General features: G+C 40.7%; 2 protein-coding genes across 5 annotated transcripts in view; one reads left to right on the top strand and one right to left on the bottom strand.

The window, feature by feature from the left end:
* Positions 1–12,822, bottom strand: part of LOC141772718 (dystroglycan 1-like) — a 74,333-nt gene that overhangs the window by 27,540 nt on the left and 33,971 nt on the right. The gene's annotated exons all lie outside the window — the stretch shown is intronic.
* The window catches only part of LOC141772719 (poly(rC)-binding protein 3-like), a 42,589-nt gene continuing 36,086 nt past the window's right edge, over positions 6,320–12,822 (top strand). The window contains exons 1-2 of one of the 4 annotated variants that reach the window (XM_074644051.1): positions 6,327–6,831; positions 11,076–11,172. The gene's annotated coding sequence lies outside the window, so the exon portion shown is untranslated. Of the gene's footprint in view, positions 6,832–11,075; positions 11,173–12,822 lie in introns of all 4 variants that reach the window. The other 3 variants (XM_074644053.1, XM_074644050.1, XM_074644052.1) reach the window with 3 other exon arrangements.

Genomic DNA, 12,822 nt, shown 5'->3' with positions numbered 1-12,822 from the left:
TGCACACAGTTATAGATAGCTATTTAAGCTATGTTCATGCAGTGTTGAGGCATCCAAGTTTTATTCAAGGACACATTGATGATAGCTGAGAGGCGAGGGCATTCATAATGAACTCTTACCCACATTTTACTGGCCATGCTGGGATTTGACCTCACTGTCTCTGTTACCACCAAGCCATCGCTGCTCCTTAGAAACCAGTAAGTGTTTTGAAGTGGGGTTGTATGAAGTAGGTGTAGATGACGGTTGGCACGCCCCCAGTTTGGAGAAACAGACAGGAGTATCGACACAGGACAAAAGCAATGTACTGCTGTGGACGGGGCCAGCAGCGAAACCTATTTCAGCCACCTAAAAGACAGGCTCACCTAAAAAGATCAATATCAGTGTACACTATATTTAGAGATATTTTCAACGCTTTATCTTGCTGTCAGACAGCCCTTTCCAATGGGGAGCTGAACTGAATGTGAAACTGCTCTCTTCAAAGCCACCAGACTCCGTTGACAAAAACAGCATAGATAAGGTTCACTTTAAGTTCCCCATCGGAAAATACACTAAATATAGCGTAAACTTAAATTCATATAAATTTTTTTAGGTTAGCTTTTCCCTTAGGTGGCTAAAATAAGTTTTTTCGGCCGTCCCCGTTCACAGTAGGACATTGCTTTGTGTTGGTGCTCCTGTCTGTTTCTCCAAGATGGAGGCGGGGTGACCGTCATCTGCTGTAGGTATCACGCTGACTATGGATAAGTAACTCATACAACCCCATTTCAGAACACCCAAATTATCCCTTTTAGTAGATTATATTACCATATTGAATATTGATGTATTTTCCTATTTTTGTCCATTGTGAAGCAAAAAAAAGAGTTGGAATCACTCTTTAACACAACATTAGTCCAATGCTGCATGAGTCAAAAGATGAGTGCGTTGGTATTAGTAGCACAGCAACTGAAATCATGGTGATAGGCTTCAGTACCAGCCCCAGTAGAGAACTTAAACCTGCAATAACAAATTTTTATTTTGTTGCTATTTGTGTGCAGCGGAAACAAGTTGTGAACACAGCATTGTTAGCAGACAGCTGCTTTATTAGCCAACACATCCGTCATTTATAAAACAACATCATCATTCATTTGGAGTCGTGTTTCTGGCCACCTGATGAATGTAAATCCAATATTCACTCTCTTCTGTTTTTGTTCTCTACTAACTCCTGAGGGAAATATCTGGCTGTTTAGTTGCTAAATGCTCCACTGTGTTCACCAGATAGTCGTCTATTTGCCGTTTGGTGTTGATCAGGTAGTATGCAGTGGGTTTTCTAGATTTTTTCGCTGCCTGCTATGGCCGAAAACGAGGCTATGAGTGCGGTGAGAGTGAACCAAAACAGTAAAGTTGCAGTTGGACGGATAAACAATGAGCTGAAATTTGATATAAAGCTCTTTAAAGCCGAGGGGAGCTGCAGATTCAGGTGATAATTCTCTGTAGTTTCATCACTACGAGCGACTGCTTTCACATTGTCACGTTATTTTCACATCGTCGGTTGATGTAAAAGTGTTGATTATACAGTAGTCGCTTTAAGTAACTGGCCAAGCAGAGAACTTCATCACATAAAAAAATGAAGTCACTGACAGTTAAAAAACATCGAATGCTGTGATGAATGTCAGATGGTTTTCTTCGATAGCGATCTCAGCTTTGATAGAAATATCAAACATACTAACTAAAAAGTGCCTTTAATCACATGAATAGCCCCCCTGTGGATCTGAGGGAAGCTCTTCACTTTTTTTAAAAAGCTGTTCTAAGATGTTGTCTTTTTGTAAACTTGTCATTTAATTTCTCTTATTTCATTTGATTTCCAGTTCTTTTGCTCATTCTCTGCTTCTGCAGTTTATTTATTACGTTTTCTGTACTCTGCGTGTATTTCTTTCTCACGTTTTTTTTACTGTATTTGTATGAACTGCATTAATGAAGGTTTATTGACTGATTGAAAAAGAAGCAGTGAATGAAATGGGGAAATGTGATTACTGTATGTCACACTTCATGACATTTACACAAAATAAATGGAAATATGGTATCACATGGTAACGTCCTCGGTGCCCAGTACAAACAAACAGAACAACAGCTAAAGAGCACAGCAAACATAATCCTTGTTCTGTAAGCTATTTAATACTAAATCTCCTATTAGTATTCCAAGTCCAGTCTGTTCTGTCCAATGTCTCCTTCACAGCCATTATTCAAAATAATATACTCACTTCAAAGCAAAGCTATACATCTTCAAAGGAAGATATATGGAAATGTGCTTTCTAATAAACATCACCATTCTGCATCTAAATGCAAATCATTGCCACAGTGGTAAACACTATATAGGACTCCACTGTTCATGCCTTTTATTTGTGGTTCTCTTTCATTCTTTAAGCTGGTACAGCTGACATTGAAACACTTGTAGCTGCTGTCGACTTGTGTGAATTTAAAGGGAACTTAAGTTTGTACAGGAAATCTCTTTTTGAAACATCAAAAAGAAATGTTGCCCCTTGCTTGAGAGGGAATCAAAGACAGAAGATCAAGCTACTGCAGAAGTAATGAAAGTTTTCTCCTCCTACGACCTACTCTCTGTCACGTGGAAGCAGGCAAAAGCAGAATATGTCTTCAATCACCATTTGTCAGGACAAAGTTAAGAAACGCTGTGAAAATCCAACGCAGAGAATGTTAAGCCATGTTTGTTTGTGCATGGGAGGACTGGAGAGAAGAAGGGAGACGTGGCACGGTTGAGTAATTGTAGCTGTCGCCCTTCTGTCATCTCTCGTTGTTTCAGTGCCATTTAGTGTGAGAGGTATTTGTTAAGCCTGAATGCTCCCAGACAAGCAGGGATGATATACGTTGTGTATGCCAAAGCAAATGGGGGGTCTGTGTACCATGGCTGAAATCAGCGCAAGCAAGGCTTTTCTGAATTTGACATCACCATCTAATTTCCAGCTCAATTTGAGTTTAGAAATTATCATGTTACAATGAAAACACGTACGACACTTCAGGCTTAACCAAACTAAATTAGAAATTATCCGAATGCAGATGCGTATTATCCCCGGTGTGTGGTTCAGTCACTAAAAATTGAATCCAAAGCATAAAATTAAACGTAAATTAACATGTAATTCTCTCTCTTTTACCCTCACACTTTTACACTCTGGCAGAAATACATCTGCACACACACATATAGCAGGCAGGATCAGATTACTAAGAAATCCCACACCTAGTGGCGCTCTCTCAGCTTGTCCAGCCGTGATTCAGTGCAGATCTCACTGTGTTTATTATAACCCTGCATTATATGTGGCAAGTGTATTGATGCAATCAGAGTTCCCTCCCTCGGTTGACAGCTTTGTCATATCCGACAGTGCACCTCGGCTGTTTTAAAGCCACATCAACATGACTGATGGCTGGCAGCAGCCTGACCCACACACCCCTAGTGGTGGTTGCATTTTTCTTTTCTTTTCTTTTCTTTTATATATATATATATATATATATATATATATATATATATATATATATATATATATATATAGACTCTGGCCAATATATATATATAACAAAGCAGCCTGTCCCTGCAAGATGGATTTGAAATCACACAGCACCTCCTACTGTTTGAAAAACAACATATCACTCTGACTCTGGACCAGATGGACCACAGCAAGTAAAGCTTTTATATGGATAAGTGATGGATTCATAGGGTGGCGTGAAACTCCCATAGAGTTGCTTTTGTATGGGTGACAGATTAAACAATAATAGGCCATATTATTTTTCTATTGCTTGCTTCAAAGTTTCCTAAAACATCATACTGTAATGTGTTTTCCCTCAAGGTTAGGTCTAATGTGGCTTTATTCACTCGGTTGCACTGCACTGGGTTAGGGTTGTGTAATCACACCAGATAATTGCATCCCTTTCATCTCAATAAGTGACCCTGTAAGTGCTTAAAAAATGGGGAAACTCAGCAGCTCCCTAAATCATAATCCTCATCACACATTTGGGAAATAAACAGCTAATAACAAGACCAAACAGATCTGCTGTAAATATCTAGTTATTTACTTTATGTAGCCTCTCGGTTCCCTTTTGACTTCCAGCCAGGAGAAAATGTCACCATCAGACGGACAAAAGCGACAAAAATGCAACAGCTTACATAGACAACAGCCTACTTAAAATGGCAAGCAGTGATGAATAAAGATATTTTATTTACGAATATAAATATGAGCTCACATCCATCCTCTCGCTGTGAATGAGAGGCACCTGAGAAACAACTGAGATAATTTGTGAAATAGATGGAGATGTCATGCTCATCATTACGCAGACATCCCCTCCTTTGCACAGGAAGCAGTGGGAGCTGTCGAGCTGTCTTCCTTCAATGTCTTTAAATTAATGAGCCGTTTAGTCAAGAGAAAATTTGTCACATTTTTGCTTGGTGTGAAAAAGATTGATTCACGTCATTCTGTTCCTTTAAACCTGCAGTAGGCAGAATGTTTTTTGCATTATTGAGCAAAAACTCAATAATAATCTTTCAGCATATTGTAATTCAACTGTTCTGAGAGAAAACTTGATTTCTGCGTCTCCTCCTGGCTCTGTTTTCAGGCTTTAGAGAATCTAGCTCGTGATGGGAGACTCTGGCCAATCACAGGTCATTTCAGAGAGAGAGCGTTCCTATTGGCTGTTCATTCAACGGAGGGGACTGTCAATCAGTCGCGAACTCCGATCAAACTGTCAAACTAGGCAGCGCTGATAAAATACGAATCAATACTCTGTTACTGTAATGCCTATTTCTCTTCTCAAATGTTTTCAGAAACATCTTGTAGTGTACTGTTTAGCTGTAAAATGAGAAAGTTTGCTCCGGCTGGTGGGCGGTGCTTGGTATTTCCTCAACAGATCTCAACATGGCTGCTGGGTCACAAACCTTCTAATTTTACAGCTAAGCAGTACCAAGATGTTTCTGAAAACATTTGAGGAGAGAAATAGGCATTACAGTAACAGAATATTGATTCATATTTGATCAGCCCTGCCTTGTTTAACTGTTTGATCGGAGTTTGTGAGTGATTGACAGCTGCTCAGAGACGGCAGGCTCCAGCTCGGCTCTGATTGGTTGTTTTCCCCCGGTCTGTGAAATCTTGCAGATGCCATTAGGAGCACCGGAGGACACACAAGCACATGATTTTTTTTAGATTACCTGTCTCATGCACTACTGTCAGGATATAGTGACCACTTTATAAAAATAACTTTTTAAAATCATATTTGCTTTATTTCTACCCACTGCTGCTTTAATGCTGTTTGTTTCACATCTCTCAAAGGGAATGCCACTTTGCTCAGGATACCTGGACTATATTGTCAATGACTATTTACAATAATATTACAATCCAAACCCTGTGCAGGATAAGAGAATAATGATTAATGATATCCTCCAGCATCCATGAATAGCCTCCTTTTCTTTTTTTTTTAAGAAAGGTGATGGTGGAACAATTGCAATATCAAGATAAATACAGTAGATGGCGCTATGTGAGAGAAAGTTACTGATATCATACACACCACAAACTTCAAAAGAAAATTTCCGTTTTACATTTTCTACCACAGACTTTGATTTAGCAAATGTATTTAGCCTTGAACATTTCAAAATGTGGCTCAACATTTGTATTAAATATTCATGTTTTGTTGGCAGTAAGCGCTTAGACAAGTTCTCAAAAAGATGTGGGATATTTGACTTATATTTAACTGTAGTTTAAAAGGGATATACTATAGGAAATATATCCTCCTGAGACCCAGCCCATTGACATCTGTCCTCTGTAGTGGACATTTTGTCCACATGCATATCCTCTTACTCTTTTGATCTACTCTATCAACCCCTGGTGTATTGTAAAGAGAACATCATGGGCTTTCCAGTGATATGGCATTTGTTGTTTTTTTTTAATCAATTTGAATATATTCTCGGTTTAATATCACCCTACAGCCATAATCTGTTTGTTTTTTTTTCTTTTCACACTGAAATAGTCCTGTAGTCCATTACAGTGGACAATAAAAATAAAGTTTAACAAGCCTAAATTGTTAAGATTTTATTTTAACCCTAAATAGGAAGGAAATCACAAAAAAAGAGTAACTGGAAGACAATTTTTTTAACTCGGTTCCCAGGAGGATATAGTATATTGAGTGTATAGCCTTTTAAAAGCAGCTGTGATGTTTTGCAAAAAAAAGGTAGACAAATGTAGGTACAGACAATTTCTCCACTAAACCACTCACTATAATTGAGACAAGTCACAAGGTACAAGGTCTGATTGATTCAGCAAATGTAATTTCCTGGGTTCATGCTATGATTTCACACTGCGCAGAGGCTCAATGATCCTGAATGTGCCAATGTGTGCAGGTGCGCACCGGGAGAAGAAGAGAGGTCCTGTGGGGACAGACTGGATCTCACCGCACCGACCGAGGAAGGGATACAAACAAACACACCGGAGGCTTGAAGGCAGCGGAGCCTAAAGGACTTTTTTTACCCAGAAAGGAGGGCTCGGTTATCTCCAAAGAGCTGCCTCGGTTATTGCATCTGCATCTCTCGCTCAGTACGTGTGTGCGTGTGTGTGTGTGTGTGAGAGTGTGTGTGTGTGTGTGTGTGTGTGTGTGTGTGTGCGTGTGTGTGTGTGTGTGTGTGTGTGTCTCCTCCTCAGCGCACAGGCGCTCTGCACTCCAGTCTGCTGACACGCCGCGAGGACAGTGCGCACTACACGTCCGCGTCATTGGACTCTCTATGTGGATACAAAGCTCGGTCACAACACACATCCATGGGGATACTTTAGTTTGGACTGCAGCCTGCGACCTTTTACATGAAAACAGGTAAGTGACTTCAGATTATTTGACAAAGGCACAGCATGTTCCCAAATCTCCAACTTGAAACAGCTCTCAGCCAATGGGTGACATTCTTGATCGCTATATCCACTGTCATATTTTAAGTGTCCCTTGAATTACACCAAACAGAGAGGCATGTATTTTTAATTTAGCTTACAAACTCCTCAATTATAGGATTAAAGCTACTGTCCTTCTCTCTCCCTCTGGTACCTGATTGGTTGCACACTGGCAATATTTGCACTATCTGTTTATATCATGTTTATATCATGTTTATAGCTTATTTTGTATATTGTATACTGGTAGTTTTTTTTTTAATTATTTTTTATTCTAACGTTTTTATCTATTCTTTTTGTTATTATACTGCTTACTTGCACCAACAAAACCAAAGCAAATTCCTATTGTATACCTCTTACACCTGGCAATAAACACGATTCTGATTCTGGTTCTGATTCTGATATTACAACAGCCTCCTGTGTTTTTACTTCTAACATGAAATCCTATCCTGAACTGCTTTAGCTTCATAAACTGGAGCTGAATTAATGAAGCCATAAAGTGACTGGGGTTGTTAAATTCAGCATATGGCACAAAGTCGCCAGATGAGCAGGGGGACACAGCGAGACCGAAGGAGACAATTGGTCTCTTGTGTGTTTTATGATAATGAAAAGTGGACCCCGTTGGCCAGGCCAGTCCTGAACACAAAGATCATTCTCAACAAGTCCGGTACTGTGGGCGCCAGCTTGGTGCTGAGGCAGCGAGTGTGTGTGACAGCACCATTATTCACCAGGACGCCTAATTGCATTAGTCTTACACTGGATAGAAAAACTGTCTTGTTAAGCTGACCCAAATGAAAACCAAAACCCAGTGCACATGCTGTTTGGCTCCACCATTCCACCATTAGATCTAAGAGTCACATTTGGCAAAGTGCAGTTTTTAAACAGACAGCTATGTTTATTTGCCCATACAGTGTGAGGATATTTACAATTTTTGTTTGCCAGACATTCACAGCCAGTAAACGCTAGTCGTTTGATGGATTATTTTCATTTAGCACAGATGGTACAAACATGCTTAATTAACCATACTGTAGGCTTCAATACAATCTTGTATCTCTAAGATTGTAATAGCTGGAATGACATGAATGATGCACCGATTCCACTTCCAGTTTTAATAACAATTTTGCATATTATGGCCTAAAATCTATCCACTTTAGGCCTGTATGAAATCCAAGAGACTGATCGTCTTTAGGCTCTTCACTACAAAAGAATCAATAAAAAAAAGCAGCTGGTAGTCGACAAGCTGATTGATTCAGGAAATCATGTTCCCTGCTGCCTGGAGATGCTCATGAATCTTGCATGTGCACCGCTCAAGCAAACATGGAGAGAAATAAATAGGGCACAATTGCACATTCATTTACAGGTGTAATGCATTGCTTGACTATTTTACTGAAGAACAAGTAGGAGAACATGATTCAGATTTATCTCCCTGAGCACGTAACAGAGATCAATAAAGGAAAGCATTTTATTATTTGTGTGTGTGTGTGTGTGTGTGCGTGTGTGTGTGTGTGTGTGTGTGTGTGTGTGTGTGTGTGGTGATGGGGGCGTCTGCTTGAGTGCAAGTACACTATTTATTCCTGAAAAGGGAATACATGACGTACAATTTGGCTGAGGTGAGAGGCGCACACGTCTTTTAGAGGAACTCCACAGGGGCACAAAGACAAACCATCATGCATTGCTGGCTCTCTGTCCAAACGCAATTCCTTAATGCACTCTGACTGAGAGTCAGAGATCTAATAAGAAGTGGAAGAGCATCTTCAATAATGAAACCCCACCTGCATCTCTGCTGCAGAGTGAGGGCTGCTGGGGTCGAGAGGCTTCATAAATAACACAAGCCAGACCTGACACGTGCTGCTCCAACGTCTGGGATCTGCCAATAATCCCTCTCATCTACTAAAAAGCTGTTCTAGCAGAGACTGAAGGGAGCAGGGGGGGTGGGGTAGAACAGGCACAATGCTTAGTTTTAGTTTGTACTCATCAAGTAAATGCAGCCCAGTGCAGTAGCTATTAAAACAGTTCTACAGAGAGAGATCATGGGTATTCAATCACCTTTTACTGACGAGGAGAGTACAAGAAGAGCCTAGATAATTTAGCCATTAATAACACCGGGGAGCAGAACTGTTTCCATTGACAAAACATCTTGAAACACATTTTATTCTCTTGATTATTTAAGTTGTGCCAATATCAAATTAGTCCTAAATTGTTTCCTGTGCTTCATCTACACCTTGTCGACTTAAAACCTGTAATAACTTGTAGTGCTTTAATTTGGACCTTTTACGAGGCAAGTCAGTATCATCATCTTCACTCAGACGTTAATTTAGATGTTGTTGTCACAGGAGCGCTGTTGTGATCCAAATTAATTTCCTCTCCAATATTTGAAACAAATCCCCTCTAGCAATTAACCTGCATTTGAGCAATTAACCTGTGCTTGTCGCTATCTAATAACTACAGACTCTTGAGGCTTTTTCCAGCTTTGTCGATTGCAATAGATGTCAGTTTATTATCCTTACCAAGAAGTAGGCTGTGTTGTACAAGAAAGGCATGGAACAAAAATCACATGAACACTTATTGATTTGTGATGTTTCTATGCGAGGAAACAGTGTATATTCCGTTGTTTTGGGGCCTTCTTGTTCTGCTTATGAAGAGAGCTTTTCTTCTGAAACAGAATGTGACCCTTGCTGCTGTTCTTAAGACTGACCCAGTGTCTGACAGAGCCGCGGGCCGTCCCTCGCTATGAAAAGACAGCTCTGTGTTGAGCTCCAAAGATTGACCCGGCAGGCCCCATGACTCTCCTGTTGTGTCTCACAAAGAGTCTCATGAGCCCGATTTATTTAGTTCAGAAGTCACCCTCAAAGAGGGGCTTTCATGCCGCCTGTAACTGTACAGAAAGAAGAAGAAACACAGATAGGTGTATGCTAAGTACGCCACTCGAGTAAGTGCTGTACATCAAGCAAATAAGCTAAAAGACTGCCTTCGTGACAGTAATCGGCTTTGCTCTACAATATACTAAATGGAGGTTTTCTTTCAATTGGCCATCTGCATCAGTGTGTGTGTGTGTCTGTTTTTGTATCGCGACCAAGGAGGAGAGAAGCCTTTTATCCCCCTCTTCAGCTGCCGAGTGCCTGAAATATTTAACAGGGACTGCACTATTTTTGGGCTTGTGCTCGGTTTGTTGAGGAGCTTATGTAATATGTAGTTTCAGCCCAACGTGCACGGCTGCTGTTGTATACCAAATAACACGCCAGCGACTCGATGGCTATCTTAAGCGTAGTGATGCTGTAAACAACCTGACTTTGCAGCCATGCTGTACGACACTACGAAGGGTACTGTACGGTGAATCGGAGCGAGGACCCCTGCACCATCTGTGCTTTGATGAATCTAATTGACGTTTTTAAATACAATGTCGTGTTCGTCAAGGAAGCAGGGCCAGGCAGCATCTTCTCGGATTACTTGTTTCTCTGAGATATCGATCAACTCGTCTCTCTTCCCTCCAAACTGTCCCCATCTCTCCCTCTTTCTCTCTCAATCTGTCTCCCTTCTCTCTCTCTCTCCTCTCCTCTCCTCTCTCCTCCGAGGTGTCAGATTCTCTGACTCATGCCCTGGTGTGGAGGATGGGAGGAAAGCAGGGATGAAAGAGAAGAGAGGGAAGTCATTTTGCAGATAGAGAGAGTGACCTTCATCCAGCGAGAGGGATGGGATAAAAGCTGGAGTTAATACCCTGCCAAAGTGTATTCTCCACCATGCCAAAAAAACCATTCAGAATGATATATGGTCCTAATAGAAGCTCTCTCTAATAATAAGAAGCATGCCATTGTAAGTCAAGGCAAGGCAAATGACCAGAAAATCCCAGTGTTGAGTCCAGAGGGATAAACACTCTGGAGAAGTCAAACTGTATAATCGAATGAAAACAGTACTGCAGCGTGTGACGTACAAAGCAAAGCAGAGATTTTACTAAATTTACTCTGAGAGATGTAATATGAAAAATATTAGTTAGCAGCTGAGATCCAGCTTCAATATCACATCTCTTTGGTTTTAGCTTCTTAAATCTGATGATTTGCTGCTTTTCTTTGTCATATATGATAGTAATTTGAATGTATTTGTTTTTTGGACTGACTCTCGGAAAACAAGGAATTTTAAGATGACACCTAAGACAAAGTTTTCTTTATTTTCTGATATTTTCAGTGCCTGAAATGGACCGGTACTCGCAAGTAATGAGTACTGGCACTTCTGTTTTTTGTCCACGAGTACCCTAACATCTACAACGTACCACCATCTCCTGGTGAGTCTAGGTGCGCACCCGAAAACACCCATGTAACTGCATCTCTGTGTAAACACATTAGCGTTTGGTACTCATTCTCATTATCTAATTTAATCTGAAGGCCAACAGATATCATATATAGCAGATACATATATTCAAGTTAGTTTTATTGTAGCATGTATGCAATATTTGGATATCGTAATATGGCATAAGTGTTACATTACAGTAAAGTGATTTCATATGAACTTGCCAGACTGTTCTAGCTGTTTTATTATTTGCCTTTACCCCCATAGTCATTATATCCACATTACTGATGATTATTTATCAAAAACCTCATTGTGTAAATATTTTGTGAAAGCGCCAGTTTTCAACCCTACAATATGGTCACAGTATCGATATTGAGGTATTTGTTCAGAAATATTGTGATATTTGATTTTCTCCATATCACCCAGCCCTATGATCATGTCCTGCAACTGCTGAATTAGAGTACTGGCACCTTTTTTGGTCCAATTCAGGCACTGGATATTTTATCGACAAGACAACACAACGATTTACCGTGAAAATAATGTGCAGATTAATGTCATCGATAATGAAAGTTAGCATTGGCCCTGAACTGAGATAAGGAAAGCTAAATGTGCAGTAAATGGGCTTGGGCCACACTGTCCCCATGCTAACTAAAGCCAGTGTAAATAAATGCTCAGACGGTGTCACTGTGTGTCTGGAACAAGCAGCCACTCGGGAGATAACAATTGACAGCCCAGAAACGCGGTTCATTATCTGCATGTTTGTGTTGTTTTCATCCCCGCTGGCAATAATGAGAAGGAGGAAGGAACTCGGGTTTACCTAATGAGGAGACGGGATCCTTTGTGAAAACAGCACTTGATCAATGTATGTTTCTCCCACAGTGGCCATGCTCTTTCAAGGGTATGCGCTTATTTAGCCAGAACTAACTAAATACTGCTCCATCGTGACCGTCACAGACACTGATTGCTGAGGGTAGACTGCCATAATGGAGTGTCAATTACACCGCTGTTCATTAGCTATTGGATTCACTCGTAATTATGCAGATTCTGCAGCCAGATTGACGTGATTGTAAGTGGCCGTGACAAGAAGAAGTCCTGTGAAAGTGATGATTTGCGCCAATTTTGAGATATGACATACTTTGCAAATGCAGCCGTTTCTGATGTCAATAATTTGTGGCTCTGAGCTGTCATCACATCGCTGACAGTGGAATAAGAAATAATCTGCTTTTGTGTCAAGATAAGAGACTTTTAGTTTCAATCCTGCACGGTTTTGGAAAAGATGCATCATCCTACATTAGTAATTTTGTCACAACGCTTCGAATTAGAAACTTTCATTGCAACTTTTCAGCAGAATTTTTTTACACAATCTGCAGGAGATCTTGTAGTTTTAATCACTGTTTAAAAACGCCATAGATTACGGATTGAAAACACACTGCTTTAGGGTAATCTTATCAGCGCCGGGCCACATTTGGGTGCGGTGAACGCGGCTGTTTGCCTCCCCTCTGCTGCAGGGAAGGAAGCCGAGCTGGCTCCAGGAGCAGCAGGCAGCCCAGGGGTCTGATAACCCTCTCTGGGACCCTGTGGTTGACAGGCGGCTCGCTCTGCAGGCTGACACGGTTATGCTTTAACACCAGATGAAGCCGGGGGC

This window comes from Sebastes fasciatus, chromosome 8, assembly GCF_043250625.1.
Source record: "Sebastes fasciatus isolate fSebFas1 chromosome 8, fSebFas1.pri, whole genome shotgun sequence".
Taxonomy (NCBI): domain Eukaryota; kingdom Metazoa; phylum Chordata; class Actinopteri; order Perciformes; family Sebastidae; genus Sebastes; species Sebastes fasciatus.
This window is presented reverse-complemented; position numbering and strand designations above follow the sequence as displayed.